The 17848-nt window shown below is 41.4% G+C and overlaps 1 long non-coding RNA gene across 2 annotated transcripts; it reads left to right on the top strand.

Moving 5' to 3' along the window:
* On the top strand, positions 1-17608 carry LOC140458852 (uncharacterized). Of its 2 annotated transcripts, none has more exons than XR_011953725.1 (3): positions 1-144; positions 7081-8346; positions 15631-17608. It is a non-coding gene; the product is annotated as an uncharacterized lncRNA (long non-coding RNA). The 2 variants fall into 2 exon arrangements; XR_011953724.1 differs by having other exon boundaries at positions 15614-17608.
* Positions 17609-17848: the final 240 nt, after the last annotated feature.

Here is a 17848-nt window from a genome sequence, read left to right as displayed (position 1 = left end):
CATGCGTAAATGTCAGTTATTTTGGGGAGAAATGGAAAAGGGTGAGCGGGTGGGAGAGATGAAGGTGAAGATTGAGATGGATGTAGTTTGCGATCGTGGGGAGGAGCTCGTGGAGAGAAGAAAAACCCCAGGAGCCGGTTAAGGGTGAGTCCTTCTGGACCCTGGTCTTTCCTCTCCCTCCAGGAGTTGATGATGTGGAGATGCCAGTGTTGAACGGGGTGGGGGGAGTGGACAAAGTCAGAAGTCATGGGACGCCAGGTTACAGTCCGACGGGGTTATTTGCAAGCACTAGCTTTTGGAGCACTGACCCTTCATCGGGCGCTAGTGAGGGAAGAGGCTTCAGACACATAATTCATAAGTAAAGGATTCAGAGGGTTATTCAACAGCTGCGATTGTATTGAACAAACCCAAAATGGCTGACTCCCTCCTGTTAAACCTTGAGTCGGTTGAAAAAGGAGATGCAGGTTTCAATTGATTAAGATGCAAATCCCAGAATTTGCTTCAAGTCACTGACCCAGCATAGAGTTATAGAAATGTACAGCACGGAAACAAACCCTTCGGTCCAACTCGTCCACGCCAATCAGATATCCTAAATTCATGTAGTCTCATTTGCCAATACTTGGCCCATATCGATCTAAACCCTTCCTATTCATATACCCATCCAGGGGCCTTTTAAATGTTGTAACTGTACCAGCCTCCACTACTTCCTTTGGCAGCTCATTCCATACATGCACCACCCTCTGTATGAAAAAGTTGCCCCTTAGGTCTCTTTTAAATCTTTCTCCTCTTAGACCTATGTGCTCTAGTTCTAGACTCCCCCATGCTGGGGAAAAGACCTTGTTGACTCACCCTATCTATGCCCCTCATGATTTCATAAACCTCTATAAGGTCCCCCCTCAGCCTCTGATACTCCAAGGAAAACAGCCCCAACTGATGTGACTGCGTTGAACAAACCCAAAATGGGTGACTCCCTCCCATTAAATCTTGAATCAGTTGGAAAGGAGATGCAGGTTTCGATTGATTAAAATGCAAATCCCAGAATTTCTTTCATGTCACTGCCTTGACATAAACCTGTTGGACTATAACCTGGTGTTGTGTGATTTTTAACTAGTTAATTGGAAGCACACTAGCTTTCGGAGTGTCATTCCTTCATCAGGTGATAGTGGAGGGCTCAATCCTAACAGAATTTATAGCAAACATTTAGTGTAATGTAACTGAAATTATACATTGAAAAATTGATTGTCTGTTAAGTTTTTCATCTGTTAGAATACCATGATAGTTTCACTTTTTTCATGTGTAAATCACAAAACCTTTTTTTAAAAAGTTGCATTCTCAGGTTAGCAGTTAACAATAGCTTGACAATATGTTGAAGGTGTTAGCCCCTCTGTGTTCTCTGTCTATGCCGTGATGTTTAGATTGATTCTAATCTAAAAAGTGAGATGAGTTTTACATGAATTCATGCAGTTTTTGAGCAAAGTACAATGTAACCCTGCAAGTATAAATTCACCCCTCAAAATATATGTGTGCACGTAGGTCTTTGTGTGTGTGTGTGTGTCTGTGTCTGTCTGGGTTAGGGATTGTGAGTATGAGAAAGCGTATGTGTGTGTGTACTGAGTGTAGAGTGTCTTAAGTCTGTGAGGGGGTGCATGTGTGTCTGTAAGGGTGTGTGTGGGTGTCTGTGTGTGTGTGTGTCTGTGCATATGTGTGTATAGGAGTGCCTGTGTGGGTGTCTGTGTGTGTGTGTGAGAGTGTGTGTGTAGTGCAATGGTGGTCACCTGTAATGTGACATGAACCCAAGGTCCCGGTTGAGGCCCTCCCTATGGGTATCGAACTTAGCTATCAGCCTCTGCTCGGCCACTTTTCGCTGCTGTCAGTCCCAAAGTCCGCCTTGGAGGATGGTCACCCGAAGGTCCGAGGTCGAATGTCCTGGACCACTGAAGTGTTCCCCAACTGGGAGGGAACACTCATGTCTATTAATTGTTGTGCGGTGCCCATTCATCCGTTGTTGTAGCCTTTGCTCAGTTTCTCCAATGTAGCATGCCTCCGGGCATCCTTGCCTGCAACGTATAAGATAGACAACGTTGGCTGAGTCACACGAGTACCTGCCATGTACAAGGTGGGAGGTGTCCCCTGGCGGTCACCTGCAACACTATCAATGAGGATGAACACCTCAACAAGACTGTCCCCACACCTCCACTGCTTGCCTTTAAACAACCGCCAAACCTCAAACAGATCATTGTTCGTAGCAAACGGCCCGGCTCTTAGGACAACTCCATACAACCCTGTCACGGTAGGCGCTGCAAGACGTGTCAGAGTGAGGACATAGATACCACCATTATGCGTGGGGACACCTCCCAACTTTCTTCCTGAAGAAGGGCTTATGCCCGAAATGTCGATTCTCCTGCTCCTCGGATGCTGCCTGGCCTGCTGTGTTTTTCCAGCACCACATTTTTCAAACCTTCAACATATTGTCTAGCTATTACCATTGTTAACTGCTAACCTGAGAATGCAACTTTTAAAAAAAAGGTTTTGTGATTTACACATGAAAGAAGTGAAAATATCATGGTATTCTCACAGATGAAAGACTTAGCAGAAAATCAATTTTTCAATGTATAATTTCAGTTACATCACACTGTAAAGTTTTGCTATAAATTTTGTGTGTTAGGATTGAGCCCTCCACTTCACCTGATGAAGGAGCGACACTCCAAAAGCTAGTGTGCTTCCAATTAAACCTGTTGGACTATAACCTGGTGTTGTGTGATTTTTAACTTTGTACACCCCAGTCCAACACCGGCATCTCCAAATCTTGACATAACTAAGGGTTTTTATCAGACAATACATTTTAGGGGTGAGGCCTTGTTTCAAATCTGCCCTTGTTTTAACCTGGAGTCAGACTGGTTTTATTTCCAAAGCATGAATTTATAAAATGCCACATGACGGACTGACTGTGTCTTCAAATTGTACGCTTTTTGAACAAAATAAAATGTATCTGCAACTACAAATAACACAGAACAAACTGTGAAGGATTTGGTCATCGCTTTTACAAAAGGACCAAGAATCTGTCGAGAGTGAATATAAGTCTCAAAATACCATCGGCTCTGCATAAACATAAAACATCAAAACTTTGAAGACCAGCTCTGAGCAATACAAACATGACAGGGTTCGTGGTCTTGAGAATTTCTTATCGAAGAAAATAAGAAATAGGAGCAGGATTAGGTCTTCTGGCCCATCAAATCTATTCCGCCATTCAATAAAATCATGACAGATCTTTTTCTAGACTCAGCTCCACATACTCACCCACTCACTACAACTCTTAATTCCTTTGTTGTTCAATAATCTATCTATCTTCACCTTCAAAACATTCTTCCTGAACATAAAGTCCTTAAGGTAATAAAGTCATCAGAAGACGAGCTGCTGTCCAACTGCTTGTCTTGGGATTCAATGAAACATGACATGGCAGAAACATATACAGCATGAGACAAAACTGGTGAATTAAAATGGCAAGCAAATGGAAGCTAGTATCATTCTTTTCAAAAAGTGTCAGTCTTATCATCTGCTGCCTGTTGAGCAGTTTCAACTGTTTGGTTGTCAACATAAGATTGTTCATTGTTCTTGGTGAAAATAATCCGAAGAGGGGGACCCTTATCCATTCGATGAGATGGACCTCATGAGCCAATATTAACAGGTAAGAGGAGCGCGCTTATTAATGAAAATTGAATTGGTAAATGGAGGAATCTTGTACAATTAAAAGTATATGGAAACTAACAACCATCAAGTATGATGTTCTCTCTCTCACTCACACACACACACACACACACACAGACCACAGACACACTCATGAGCAACATCATCTGTACAGGACATTGGTTCGGTTTGGAATATTGCAATTCTGGTCTCCTTCCTATCAGAAGGATGTTGTGAAACTTGAAAGGGTTCAGAAAATATTTACAAGGATGTGCCAGGGTTGGAGGATTTGAGCTTTTGGGAGAGGCTGAATAGGCTGGGGCTGTTTTCCCTGGAGCGTCGGAGGATGAGGGGTGTCCTTATAGAGGTTTATAACATCATGAGGGGCATGGATAGGGTAAACAGACAAGGTCTTTTCCCTGGGATGGGGGAGTCCAGAACTAGAGGACATAGGTTCAGGGTGAGTAGGGAAAGCTATAAAAAGGGGCCAAAAAGGCAACTTTTAATGCAGAGGGTGATGTGAATGGAAAGAGCTGCCACCAGAAGTGGTGGAGGCTGGTACATTTACAACATTTAAAAGGCATCCGGATGGGTATATGAATAGGAAGGGCTTAGAGGGATATGGGCCAAAGTGCTAGCAAATGGGACTAGATTAGGTTAGGATATCTGGTCAGCATGGATGGGTTGGACCAAAGGGTCTGTTTCCATGTCCATCTCTATCCCAGAACTGAACCAACAATCAACATAACTCTGAGAACCTTTGAAAAACAGATTAGAACATAGAACATTACGGATTAGTATAAGCCCTTCGAGCCTCGATGTTGCACCGACCTGTGAAACCAATATGAAACCATCTAACCTACACTATTCAATTTTCATCCATATATTTATCCAGTTACCATTTAAATGCCCTTAAATTTGGTGAATCTACTACAGTTGCAGACAGTGTGTTTCACACCTCTACCACTCTGAGTAAAGAAACTACTTCTGACATCTGTCCTATATCTATCATATCTAGAAAGGAATAAGCTGATAAACAAAACAGTTTTGTGAAGGGTAGGTCGTGCCTCACAAACCTTATTGAGTTCTTTGAGAAGATGATCAAACAGATGGATGAGGGTATAGTGATTGATGTGGTGTATATGGATGTCAGTAAGGCATTTGATAAGGTTCCCCACGGTAGGCTATTGCACAAAACATGGAATTGAGTGCGATTTAGTGGTTTGGATTGGAAATTGGCTGGCTGAAAGAAGACAGAGGGTGGTGGTTGATGGGAAAGTTCATCCTGGAGTTCAATTAGTAGTGGGGCACTGCAAGGATCTGTTTTGGGTCCACAGCGTTTTGTTAGTTTTATAAATGACTTGGATGAGGGTGTAGAAGGATGGGTTCATACATTTGCAGATGACACTAAGATCAGTAGAGTATGGACAGTGCCGAAGAATGTTGTACAGAGGGACAAAGATAAGCTGCAGAGCTGGGCTGAGAGGTGGCAAATGGAGTTTAATGCAGAAAATTGTGAGATGATTCACTTTGGAAGGAGCAAAAAGAATGAAGAGTAATGAGTTAATGGCAAGATTCTTGGCAGTGTAGATGAGCAGAGGGATCTTAGTGTCCATGTACATAGATCCCTGAAAGTTGCCAACCAGGTTGATAGAGTTGTTAAGAAGCTTTCATTAGTAGAGGGATTGAGCCTTGGAATCATGAGGTCATGCTACAGCTGTACAAAACTCTGGTGCGGCCACACTTTGAGTATTGTGTACAGTTCTGTTCACTATTATACGAAGAATGTTGAAGTTTTGGAAAGGATTCAGAGGAGATTTTTACGAGGATGTTGCCTGGTATGGAGGGAAGCTCTTCGGAGGAATGATTGAGAGACTTGAGACTGTTTTCGTTAGAGAGAAGGTTGAAAGGTGACTTAACTCTGATGTAGATGCAGTTACATTGTGGTAATTGTAATTAATAATAAAACTGATAGTGACATAAGCATGAAAATGTTACCTGTCTATGGGCTCCTCTCTTTTGATCCCACTAGGAACAGATGGGCAAATGGTAAAATGGGAACGTATGTTAACACATTCGTAACATTTCGTATGCTTATGCCAAATGTATTAAAGTCTGCAGTCGCTGGGTTTGTTCACACATTCCCTTACATTCAAAGGGTGGTATTGTCTGAGACCTATTCTGTTTAATGCATCTGAAATGGCAGAATGGATCACTCATGAGATGGAGTCCCTAATAGTTGGGGTTCACAGAGCTGACAAATGCTTTGCAGAAAACATGTAATATTGGAGAGACATTACTGGTACCCGAGATAATTGGGAAACAGCAGCGTACAGCTTTTCTGCGTTTGAACATTTGTATCAAACCCAAATTAATACCTTTCATAAATTACCATTACCAACCCATCAAGGATAGGAAGACCAGTTGCCTCTATTTGCCTTATTAGATCTGAGCCAGTGGGTTGGTCTGCAGGTCAGAGTTGTTGCATTCAGTATTTAAATGTCAATTTAAATGTGATGCATATATGGAATGAGCTGCTAAAGGAAGTGGTGGAGGCTGGTACAATTACAGCATTTAAAAGGCATCTGGATGGGTATATGAATGGGATGGGTTTACATGGATATGGGCCAAGTGCTGCCAAACGGGGCTAGATTAGGTTAGGATATCTGGTCAGCATGGACGGGTTGGACCAAAGGGTCTGTTTCCATGCTGAATATCTCTATCCCTATCTATCTCCGACCTTCACCAATAATCAACATAACTCTAAATTTAATTTTACCAATCTCATGTCAGCAGGAAGTTTTAATCATGTCTGGTTTTCTTAATATATAGCTAAGTTTATTCCAGACAATGGCAATTACCTTGTGTTTGGACACAAAGCATACGTGTGGCTACTACCGTCTAGGACAGGAGGCGGAGGAGCCAGTATTGGAATAGGTCAACAAAGTTAAAAGTTACACAACTCCCAGATTATAGTCCAACAGGTTTATTTGAAACCACTAGCTTTTGGAGCACTGCTCTTTCATAGGTAGTTGTGGAGTGGGACCATAAGACACAGAATTTATAGCAAAAGTTTACAGTGTCATGCAACTGAAATGATATATTGAACAAACTCAATTGTTGTTAAGTCTTTCATCTTTTAGGATGGATTGCAGGTTTCAGTTCAGTAATATATAAATCCCAGAACTTCTTTTAGGTCACACACTCAAGATAACTTAAGGGTTTATAACAAAAGGTGACAACCAGCTTAGATAATGCATTAAAGGTGTAAGGTTATAGTCTATCTGTATCCCAATCTTGAGGCAGACTGCTTTTATTTCCACTTTTAATCTTGGACAGGGTTATGTTACCTCGGTTACATGATACCATTTGTATGTCATTTGTCATCTCTCCTAGAGGGATCACTGGGCCAGGACAAATGTGCCATACAGAAACAGAAAGCTTCTTCACCATCTTGTTATCCTGCTACTGTGTCGTCAAGTTAACCAGAGAACCTATCAATATGGCAGCTATCCTAGAACAGGTAGCAAATGATACCTCAAAAGTCCTTGAGAAGATTAATGCTGAAGTAGTCACCATACAAACTACAGCAAAAATAATGTTCAAACTGGAAATGAAAACTGTAGCAACTGTGAAAAAGAGGAAGCCAAAGATGATGAATGGGACATTTTAAGTTTCTTAGTAAGAGTAAGTTTAGAAGAGAAAAACAGAATGGATTAAAGACAGGGCAGTATTAGGAGCAGATGACATTTGGAGGAAGGACGGTAAGGTGTTAGCGCTCACATTCTGTTAACAGACAATATGCAATGTTTACCATGGACTAGCACACACATGGAGGGATAAAATGATACAACTGAAATCCAATTGCTGGAGGTGGAAAGAAATGGGAAGAGACAGAGCTACATTATTGTCAGAGATGCACAGCATGTGCACAGACACAACCAAGCCAGGGAATTAAAATTAAAATGAGCCACCAACACTATCCATGGGGATCATGGGAACACTTCCCAATGGACTTCTATCAGACCACTCCCACAATGTTAGAATTCAAATTTTTGCCGAGCCATGGTTGATCAGTTTCCTAAAATGTGGAAGCTGTCCCCATGAGGGATCGAATAGCAACCACAGTAGCATGAATATTTTCCATAGAAATAATGCCCAGATGAGGCGTTCCCCAACAACTGGACTCAGAGTGAGGGACCCATTTTACAAACAGATGCCAGAAGAAGATTGTAAACTCTTGGGAATAGCAGAGAAGTCCTCTCCCACCCAGAGAGTTTGGGGGTGGTAGAGAGGATGAATAGAACTCTGAAAAATGCTCCAAGCGAGGCAATGGAGAGAAGCAGTTAAATGGACCCTTGCCTCACCAGCCATTTTCATGGCCCAGAAAGCAACACCCCTGAGGGCCACAGGACTAACACTCTTTGAACTCATGATGGGATGGCAATTCATACTCTCCTAGGACCTGATCGCTGGGGGAAGCAGAACTCACTAACAGGAGTGGACAATCCTGAGATGACATGAAATTCCTCTGTAAATATTTTACATACACTTCATGGGCATGCAACCTGTGAAGGGTTGGGAGGCTAACAGATGCCCAGGACAAACAGGAATGTCAGCCCCAGTATGAAACATCCTGGTGCAAGTTTTACAAAGTTGAAGGTATGTATATTCACTTTTTAAAATAGAGAGTGTTTTCTGAATATTGAAGTCAGCGTAAAGTGCAGGCTCAGATGCCTGAATGGAAAGGCTGGGAGATGGGCTGTTCCAAAATAAGTACATGTAACAATTGGCTGTTAAATGGATACCAGAGGTTTGGTTACTATTTTGAAAACAATTTGAATTTAACTGGCTACTTTAAATTATGCTCAGGATACTAAAACCCAATCGAGTTTGAATTTTTGTTTTGACAACATCGGACCAATGACAGAGAATGAAGTTGGGTTGGGGGGATATTTAAAAGCAGGGCATTTTGAAAATTTGGTCAGAACAACTACCACCAAACAGCAGTTGAACTGTTGTAGAGCCAGAGAGCTAACTGCCCATCCAATATCTTGCTCTCAAAGAAATTAGAGGATACTCCTCATCAAAGGTACCTTTTCTTGTAAAACATATTTGCAGTAAAAAGAAAAAAAAAGACTCCGAGAGATCAGGAGATGTAGAATTGAGGATAGAGGAAAAGACAGAGACTAGACTTGAGATTAATTTAATGTAATGTTTAATAAGTGTGTCATTGGAACAGCATGGTAATAGGATTATGTTCAGTTAAGGGAAAGAGTGTTCAGTTTGTTAATAGTTTTGTTTAGTGTTCACTATTAGAGTTAGGAAATTGTTATTTTTCTTTAAATAGTGTAAATTAGGAGTTGTTTGTCACTCATTCACATTTTAACAGATTATAAGGTGAGGCAAACTGTTCTGGGTGTTTGGTTTTAATTAACAGAGGAGATCAACCTCTATGTCATAACAGTTTGGGGGCTTGTTGTCCATGATTTGGACATGTTTAGACAGATCCAGTTTGGGATCTTAACAGCTTTAGTTGGAGTTAGACAGTTTTGAGCAGATTTGGGTACAAAAGGTCCCAGCAAACTTGCCAATTAGCGTCCCAGATCCTTAACTAAAACTTAGGTGAGAAAATTTGTTTAATTTTGATTACTTGTGGTTGGTTAAATTAAAGCTGAGGGAAATGGCTCTTAACATTGGTAAAGAGATTCTGGGGTTTGAAAATGCCACCCAGATTTGCCAAGAAAGTTTAGAAAGATAGAGGAAGGATATACTTTTAGAGTTAGCAAACAAATTAGAACTGGGTTTAACCAGGTGCAAAAAGAAAGCTGAAATTGTAACGTAGTTGGTCAAGCACTTAGAGCTATCAGAGAAACAGACAAGTGCAGTGGACTTAGAAAAACGTAAATTGCAAATGAGGCAACTGGAGTTACAAGATAAAGAAAGGGAAACAAAAGTCATGGTAGAAGATAAAGAAAGGGAGAGAAGGCTCTCAGCTGAACAAAAAGAAAACAAAGAGGAAGAGAGAAGGAAAGAAAGAGAAATAAAAAGGGAGAGAAGGTTCTTAGCTGAGCAAAAACAAAGAGAGAATTTGAATGTGAGAAGTTATGAATTAGTCAGGAAAGTTAACAGAATGGAAATGAAGGGAGAGGTAGAGATATTTACAAATATGTTAAAACATTGCCACATTTTGATGAGAAAGATGTTGAAGCTTTTTTATTTCATTTGAAAAATTGGCTAGGCAGATGGAGTGGCCAGAGTACTTGTGGATAATGCCTGTACAGACTAAGCTGGTAGGCAGAGTAGTGAGGTATTTGCAGCTCTGTGAGATGAGGGGGTCAAGAGATTATGCAGATGTCAAAAAGGCTCTTTTGTGTGCTAATTAATTGGTACCAGTAGCATTCAGAAACATAAAGAAAGAACTAGTTCAGATTCTTATGTTGAGGTTGAAAGAATTAATCATAGCAAGTTTGATAGATGGGTATGGGCCTTAGAGACATTTGAGGCTCGAAGAGAGATTATTCTGCTGGAGGAGTTTAAAAACTCAGTTCTGAAGATGATAAGAATTAATGTGGATGAACAGAAAGTTCAACAAGTAAGAAGAGTGGCAAGAGATGGCAGATGAGTATGCACTACAAAACAAAGAGTAGATCACACTGAGAATAGTTTACCTCAAGTGAGAAAAGAAACCCAAGCAGCGAAAGGGAGTTGAAAGGGTGTTTCCATTGTGTTAAGGTGGGACAGGTAAAGACCCAGTGTTGGTCGATTAAAGAAAGGCACTTTGGGAAAGATTTGGTAAGAGAGGCTAAGCCAGTGTGGTTAGTGGAACTGGTAAAGAAAATCCTAAGGAAAGTCAAGGAGCTGCAGGGGAATGCACAGCCTAGGCAGGGGCTGGGTATTGAGTTAGTGCCCAATCCCCATTTACTCAGGAAGAACAGACAGAGAAGTGAAAGAAGTTATGATTTTAGGAGATATGGGATCTGGTCAGTCTCTAATAGTAAGAGATGAAAGTATTTGCACTCTTCCTGACTAGTTACCCGAGAGGGTGATAATTTGTGGAATAGATGGACAGAAATTTAATATTCCACTGTATTAGATCAGGTTGGAGAGTCAAATCAAGATTGGGGAAGTAACAGTGTGAGTGATTGACAGAGTTGAGAGTGTGGTGCTAGAAAAGCACAGCTGGTCAGGCAGCATCTGAGGAGCAGGAGAATCGATATTTTGAGCATAAGCTCTTCCTCAGTAATGAGGTTGGTGGCCCAAGGGGGCTGAGAGATAAACTGGAGGGCAGTGGGGCTGGAGGGAAGATAGCTGAGAATGCGATAGATGAAGGTGGGCGTGAAGGTGATAGGTCAAAGAGGAGGATTGAGCAGATAGGTGGGAAGGAAGATGGACAGAAGATTTGAATGGAGCTGTTTTTGTAAGGTGTGTTCAGAAGGGTTTCCTAACTTAGTACGTTGACAGGCCGACGAGGGGAGAGGCCATTCTAGACTTGGTGCTCGGAAAAGAGCCGGGGCAGATATCGGATCTTGTGGTGGGAGAGCATTTTGGTGATCGTGACCATAACTGCCTCACATTCCACACAGCTATGGAGAAGGAGAGGATTAGGCAAAATGGGAGGATATTTAATTGGGGAAGAGGAAACTATGATGCAATTAGACATGAGTTAAGAAGCATGGACTGGGAGCAGTTGTTCCATGGTAAAGGCACTATAGACATGTCGAGACTGGTTAAGGAACAGTTGTTGCAAGTGATGAATAAATATGTCCCTCTAAGACAAGCAAGAAGGGGGTAAGATAAAGGAACCTTGGATGACAACAGCGGTGGAGCTTCTCATCAAAAGGAAGAAGGTAGCTTACATAAGGTGGAGGAAGCTAGGGTCAAGCTCAGCCCTAGAGGATTACAGGCAGGCGAGGAAGGAGCTCAAAAATGGTCTGAGGAGAGCCAGGAGGGAGCACAAGAAAGGCTTGGCAGAACGGATTAGGGAGAACACAAAGGCATTTTATACTTATGTGAGGAATAAGAGAATGGTCAAAGAAAGAGTAGGGCTGATCAGGGATAGCATAGGGAACTTGTGTGTGGAGTCGGAGGAGGTAGGGGAAGCCCTAAATGAGTTTTTTGCTTCTGTCTTTATGAAAGAAACAAACTTTGGAGTGAATGAAATCTTTGAAGAGCAGGTGTGCATGCTGGAATGGATAGAGATAGAGGAAGCTGATGTACTGAAAATTTAGTCAAACATTAAGATTGACAAGTCGCCAGGCCCGGACCAGATTTGTCCTCAGCTGCTTTGGGAAACGAGAAATGCAATTGCTTCACCACTTGTGAAGATCTTTGCATCCTCGCTCTCCACTGGAGTCGTACCTGAGGACTAGAGAGAGGCAAATGTAATTCCTCTCTTCAAGAAAGGAAATAGGGAAATCCCTGGCAATTACAGACCAGTAAGTCTCATGTCGGTTGCCTGCAAGGTGTTCGAAAGGATTCTGAGGGATAGGATTTATGACCATCTGGAAGAGCATAGCTTGATTAAATGCAGTCAACATGGCTTTGTGAGGGGCAGGTCATGCCTCAAAAACCTTATCGAGTTCGTTGAGGATGTGACTAGAAAAGTTGATGAGGGTCAAGCTGTGGATGTGATGTATATGGACTTCAGCAAGGCATTTAATAAGATTCCCCATGGTAGGCTCCTTCAGAAGGTCAGGAGGAATGGATTACAGGGGAACTTAGCTGTCTGGATACAGAATTGGCTGGCCAACAGAAGACAGCGAGTGATAGTAGAAGGAAACTATTCTGCCTGGAAGTCAGTGGTGAGTGGTGTTCCACAGGGCTCTGTCCTTGGGCCTCTACTGTTTGTAATTTTTATTAATGACTTGGATGAGGGGATTGAAGGATGGGTCAGCAAGTTTGCAGACAACACAAGGGTTAGAGGTGTCGTTGACAGTATAGAGGGCTGTTGTAGGCTGCAGCGGGACATTGACAGGATGCAGAGATGGGCTGAGAGGTGGCAGAAGGAGTTCAACCTGGATAAATGCAAGGTGATGCATTTTGGAAGATTGAATGTGAAAGCTGAGTACAGGATAGGATTGTTGGCAGTGTGGAGGAACAGAGGGATCTTGGTGTACAGATACATAGATCCCTTAAAATGACCACCCAAGTGGACAGGGTTGTTATGGTGTTTTGGCTTTCATTAACAGGGGGATTGAGTTTAAGAGTCGTGAGATCTTGCTGAAGCTCTATAAAACTTTGATTAGACTGCACTTGGAATACTGCGTACAGTTCTGGTCGCCCTATTATAGGAAAGATGTGGATACTTTGGAGAGGGTTCAGAGGAGGTTTACCAGGATGCTGCCTGGACTGGAGGGCTTATCTTATGAAGAGAGGTTGACTGAGCTCGGACTTTTTTCATTGGAGATAAGGAGATGGGAACTTGATTGAGGTATTCAAGATAACGAGAGGCATAGATAGAGTTGATAGCCAGAGACTATTTCCCAGGGCAGAAATGGCTAACACGAGGGGTCATAGTTTTAAGCTGGTTGGAGGAAAGTATAGAGGGAATGTCAGAGGCGGGTTCTTTACACAGAGAGTTGTGAGATCATGGAATGCGTTGCCAGCAGCAGTTGTGGAAGCAAGGTCATTGGGGACATTTAAGAGACTGCTGGATATGCATATGGTCACAGAAGTTTGAGGGTGCATACTTGAGGATCAATGGTCGGCACAACATCGTAGGCTGAAGGGCCTGTTCTGTGCTGTACTGTTCTGTGCTATAGGTCAAGAGGGCACTGCCGAGTTGGAAGGTTGGATCTGGGATAAAGTGGAGGCAGGAGAAATGAGGAAACTGGTGAAATCCACATTGATCCCATGTGGTTGGAGGGTCCCAAGGCAGAAGATGAGGCATTCTTCCTCCAGGCTTTGGGTGGCGAGGATTTGGCGATGGAGGAGGTCCAGGACCTGTATGTTTTTGGGGGAGTGAGAGGAGGAGTTCGTGTGTTTGGCCATGGAACAGTCTGGGTGCTGAGGAAGGAGATGTAGATGTGATAGCGAGTCTGCTTCAGGACGTGGCTGAAGAGCTTGAGGGCAGAGGAGATGACTTGGGGTTTGACAGAGTATCCATTCTGGAAATACAGTTTGTGTTTGGGAACAACCTAGCAGGATCCAAGGTGAGAGTGAGGCCCCTTATGGTGGAGTGCCAAAGGAAAACCAGGGAACTGAGGAGTTAAAAGAAAAATACCCTGAGTTTTTTTTCCAGACTGTGTAGTAACAAGGACCCACTGTCATTAGTTTTTCTCTCTTGGTGTAACTTCAGAGAGAGACAGAGAGAGTTGAGGTTCTGTTAGCAGGCACCCTGTTTCATGTAATGGTGCAGGAAAATACCTGAACAGGCAGAGGGTCAGACAGAAGTACTTAGTCCTGAAAGGCTAATGGACTGAACCAAAAGATGAGACAATAAAAGATATATATTATGATGCATACTCCGAAAACGAATCAGAATCCCTTGGGTTATTATCTTAAAGATAAAATCCTAAAACGAAAATGAAGACCATGGCAGATTAGTGCAGAGGAGAAATGGCTGGAAGATCACCAGATTGTGAGTGCAGAGGAGAAATGGCTGGAAGATCACCAGATTGTGTTACCAGTAGCATACAGACAGGAAGTATTATGGATAGCACATGAATTACCAGTAGGAGGTCATAAGGAAGACTCAGGCTAAGGTACAAAAGCACTTATCTTGCCCTGGACTGCATAAAGATGTGGTTAGATTTTGCCATACATGTCAAATGGTAGGTAAGTCACAGGCAGTAATGAAACCACCACCTCTGGAGCCAGTTCCCGCATTCGATGAACCTTTCACATGGGTTTTGATAGATTATGTAGGTCCCCTCCCAGAAACTAAAGGTGGGAACCAATATTTGCTAACCATTGTGGATGTGTCTAACAGATTTCCGGAGACAACTCCATTATGGACTATTAAGGCAAAACGTGTGATGGAGAAGTTGGAGCTTTCTTCACCAGTATGGGCTATCCAGGGAGATTCAGTCAGACCGCGGGTCTAATTTTACAGCTAGGTTGTTTAAGGAAAGCATGGATGGCTTAGGCATACAGCATTTTAAACCAACTTCATACTATCCTGAATCCCAGGGAGCCTCGGAAAAGTGGTGTCAGATCATATTAAGAGCATACTGTCAGGATTACCCAAATGATTGGGATAAAAGTTTGCTTGTTTGTCATTAGAGATGCACAAAACAAATCTAGTCAATTTACTCTCTGAATGAATATCCAGGTATGAAGTTATAGGGCCTTTGAAACTAATTTTAAAAAGATGACAGGACCAAAGTCAGAGATCTCACACTTGGATTATGTATCTGAGGTGAAGGAGAGATTAAACCGGGTATCTGGATTAGCTGCATATCACCTGAAGAGGACACAGCATAGAATGAATAAGGTGGTAGATAAAAACTGAAAGTTCAGATGTTTGCCCGTGGGGGTGATGTATTAGTATTGTTAAAGTGGAAGGGGATCCCTTCAAAGCCAGGTTTAGTGATTGCTATCAAATGGAAAAAAAGTTGAATCAGGTAAACTATCTGGTAAAAATGTCAGATAGAAAAAAACTGTCAGGTATGTCATATGAGTATGTTGAAACCTTACTATAATAGAGGCAGGGAACTGAAGAGATGTTAGTTACTGCCCCACAGAGTGGGGAATCAAATCCAGATGGTGTGGATTTTGATGTGTCTCAAAATACATTAAATAATTAGGAAGTCCTTGCGGAATGGTATAAGATAGTGAGCTATCTGTCTCAGGAGAAAAAAACCGAGTTGAAAGGCTTGTTGCAGCTGTATGAGGACATAGGCAGGAATAAGATGGGGAGGACTAATACTATTGTGCATAAGTTGGAAGTACGGAATGCTGTTCTGATAAAACAACACCCCTATAGGCTTAATCTTCTCAAAGCCGCACAGGTCCAGAAGCAAGTGGATGTGATGCTCAATGAAGATATCATTGAACCAAGTCAGAGTGAGTGAAGTTCACCCATCGTGTTAGTTCCCAAACTTGATGTGACTCCCTAATTTTGTGTGGACTATCGGAAGGTAAACACCGTAACTAAATTGGACTCCCGCCCAATACCCAAGGTTGGAAGACTATATGGAGAAAGTTGTACAAGCCACTTACATCTCAAAGTCGGACTTACTGCGTGATGATTGGCAGGTACCATTATCAGAGAAAGTAAAAGAAGTTTCTGTGTTTGTAACCCCAATTGGGCTATATCAATTCAAAGTGATAGCCTTTGGAATGAAGAACACACCAATAACTTATGAACAGAGCTGTGGTCAGATTACAAAACTGTCATATATCTTGATGACGTAGTGATCTTTAGCGACTCATAGAAAAATGACTTGGTACAGTTGGCAGAGCTTGTTGAACGATTACAGGAAGCAAAACTGGTAATAAGCTTAAAGAAGACAGAATTTGTGATGGTAGAGGTGATGTTGTCGGTACATAACACATATTGAAGACTGATCCCAAGAAACATGAGGACAAAGGCCATCAAGGAATGTCTAAGACAATCCTCGAAGAAAGAGGTGCTTTTATTTTTGAGACTGAGTGGATTCTACTGGAAATTTGTTCCAAACTTCAGCAGCATGGTGGCACCACTCATGGATTTACAAAAGAAGAGCCCAAAATTTCGCTGGACAGAACAATGACAGGAAGCATTTGAGAATTTAAAATCCATATTAACCACTACACCAATTTTTTTGAAATCCTTCAAAGTTGCAATTGATGCTAGCGATATAGGAGTTGGAGCTGTACTGCTACAGGAAGATGATGATGGAATTGAACGGCCAATTGGCTACTTTTCAAGGAAACCCAACACCCACCAGAGAAAATACTCCACCATCGAAAAAAATTATTGAGTTTGGTACTGGCCTCACAACATTTTAATGTTTATGTGACAAACAGTGTGTTGGAGACAATTATGTATATGGAGTATAATCCTCTTACATTTTTGGAAAGATTTAAAGACAAAAATATGACACTATTTCATTGGAGTCTTATGTTACTGACTTTTAATTTACAAATTGTATGTGCTGCTTGTTGTAAAAATGTATTAGCAAGTGCATTATTGTGGATTTAAAGGAATGTGTAGATAAGATTTGACTGATTCCAATGTTATATATATGTGCAGAAATTAATAGGAAAAGAATGGCTTAGATTAATGACATATGTATTTCATAGTAATAGTATTAAGAATTAGTGAAAATATGTTTTTTTAACTATGGTGGTTCATTTTTTTCTTAAGGGGAAGGTGTTATGAAGTTGAAGGTGTGCACTGTACCTTTTATGACAGAGTGAATGCTGTTCTGAACTGAGAGATGATAAGCACCTGTGTCTCTGACTGGCAGTCCCAGAGTGTACTGGAAAATTGAAAATATGTTATATTTGGCTGTGAAATAGATACCAGAGTTTTAATTGCTGTTTTGACAACAATTCAAATTTAATAAATCAGTTTAAATTATGTCCCAGGATACTAATACCCAATCGAGTTTAAATTTATTGTTTTGTCAACATCGAGCCAATGAAATGATCCAATGTTTAGGGGATATAAAAATGTGGATATTTTAAAAATTGGTCAGAGAGCAACTGCCATGGAGAGAGAAACTGCCGGAGAGTTAAAAAGCCATCCAACATTGTGCTCTTAAAGAAATCAGAAATATAAACCCTCTGTATCAAAAGATACCTTTTCAAGTAAAGCCAATTTTTCAGTGAAAAGAAAGAAGATAACCCAGGGAGATCATCAACTAGAAGAGTGAAGACAAGGAAGAAAACAGAGACTGTGTGGTTTTGAGATTAAGTTCATGTTAATTTTAATAAGTGTCTTATTAGAACAGCATTCGTTATAGAGTTGGATTCAGAGAGTAAGTAATTTAGAGAAAAGGGGACTTCGATTTATGACATTGTTGTTTAATGTCCACTTTTAGAGTTAGAAATTGATGTTATTTTCCTTAAATAGTGGAATTTAGGAGTGCTTGGTCACTCATATTTTATCAGATTTTGAGGTGAGGTGAGCTTTTCTGGGTGTTTAGTTTGATAAACAGAAAAGGTTCACCACCATGTCATAAGAATATCTACAAAACCACAAGAGTTCAACCTACAGCAAAACTTAAAAAAA

This window comes from Chiloscyllium punctatum, chromosome 34 (genome assembly GCF_047496795.1).
Source record: "Chiloscyllium punctatum isolate Juve2018m chromosome 34, sChiPun1.3, whole genome shotgun sequence".
Taxonomy (NCBI): Eukaryota; Metazoa; Chordata; class Chondrichthyes; order Orectolobiformes; family Hemiscylliidae; genus Chiloscyllium; species Chiloscyllium punctatum.
This window is presented reverse-complemented; position numbering and strand designations above follow the sequence as displayed.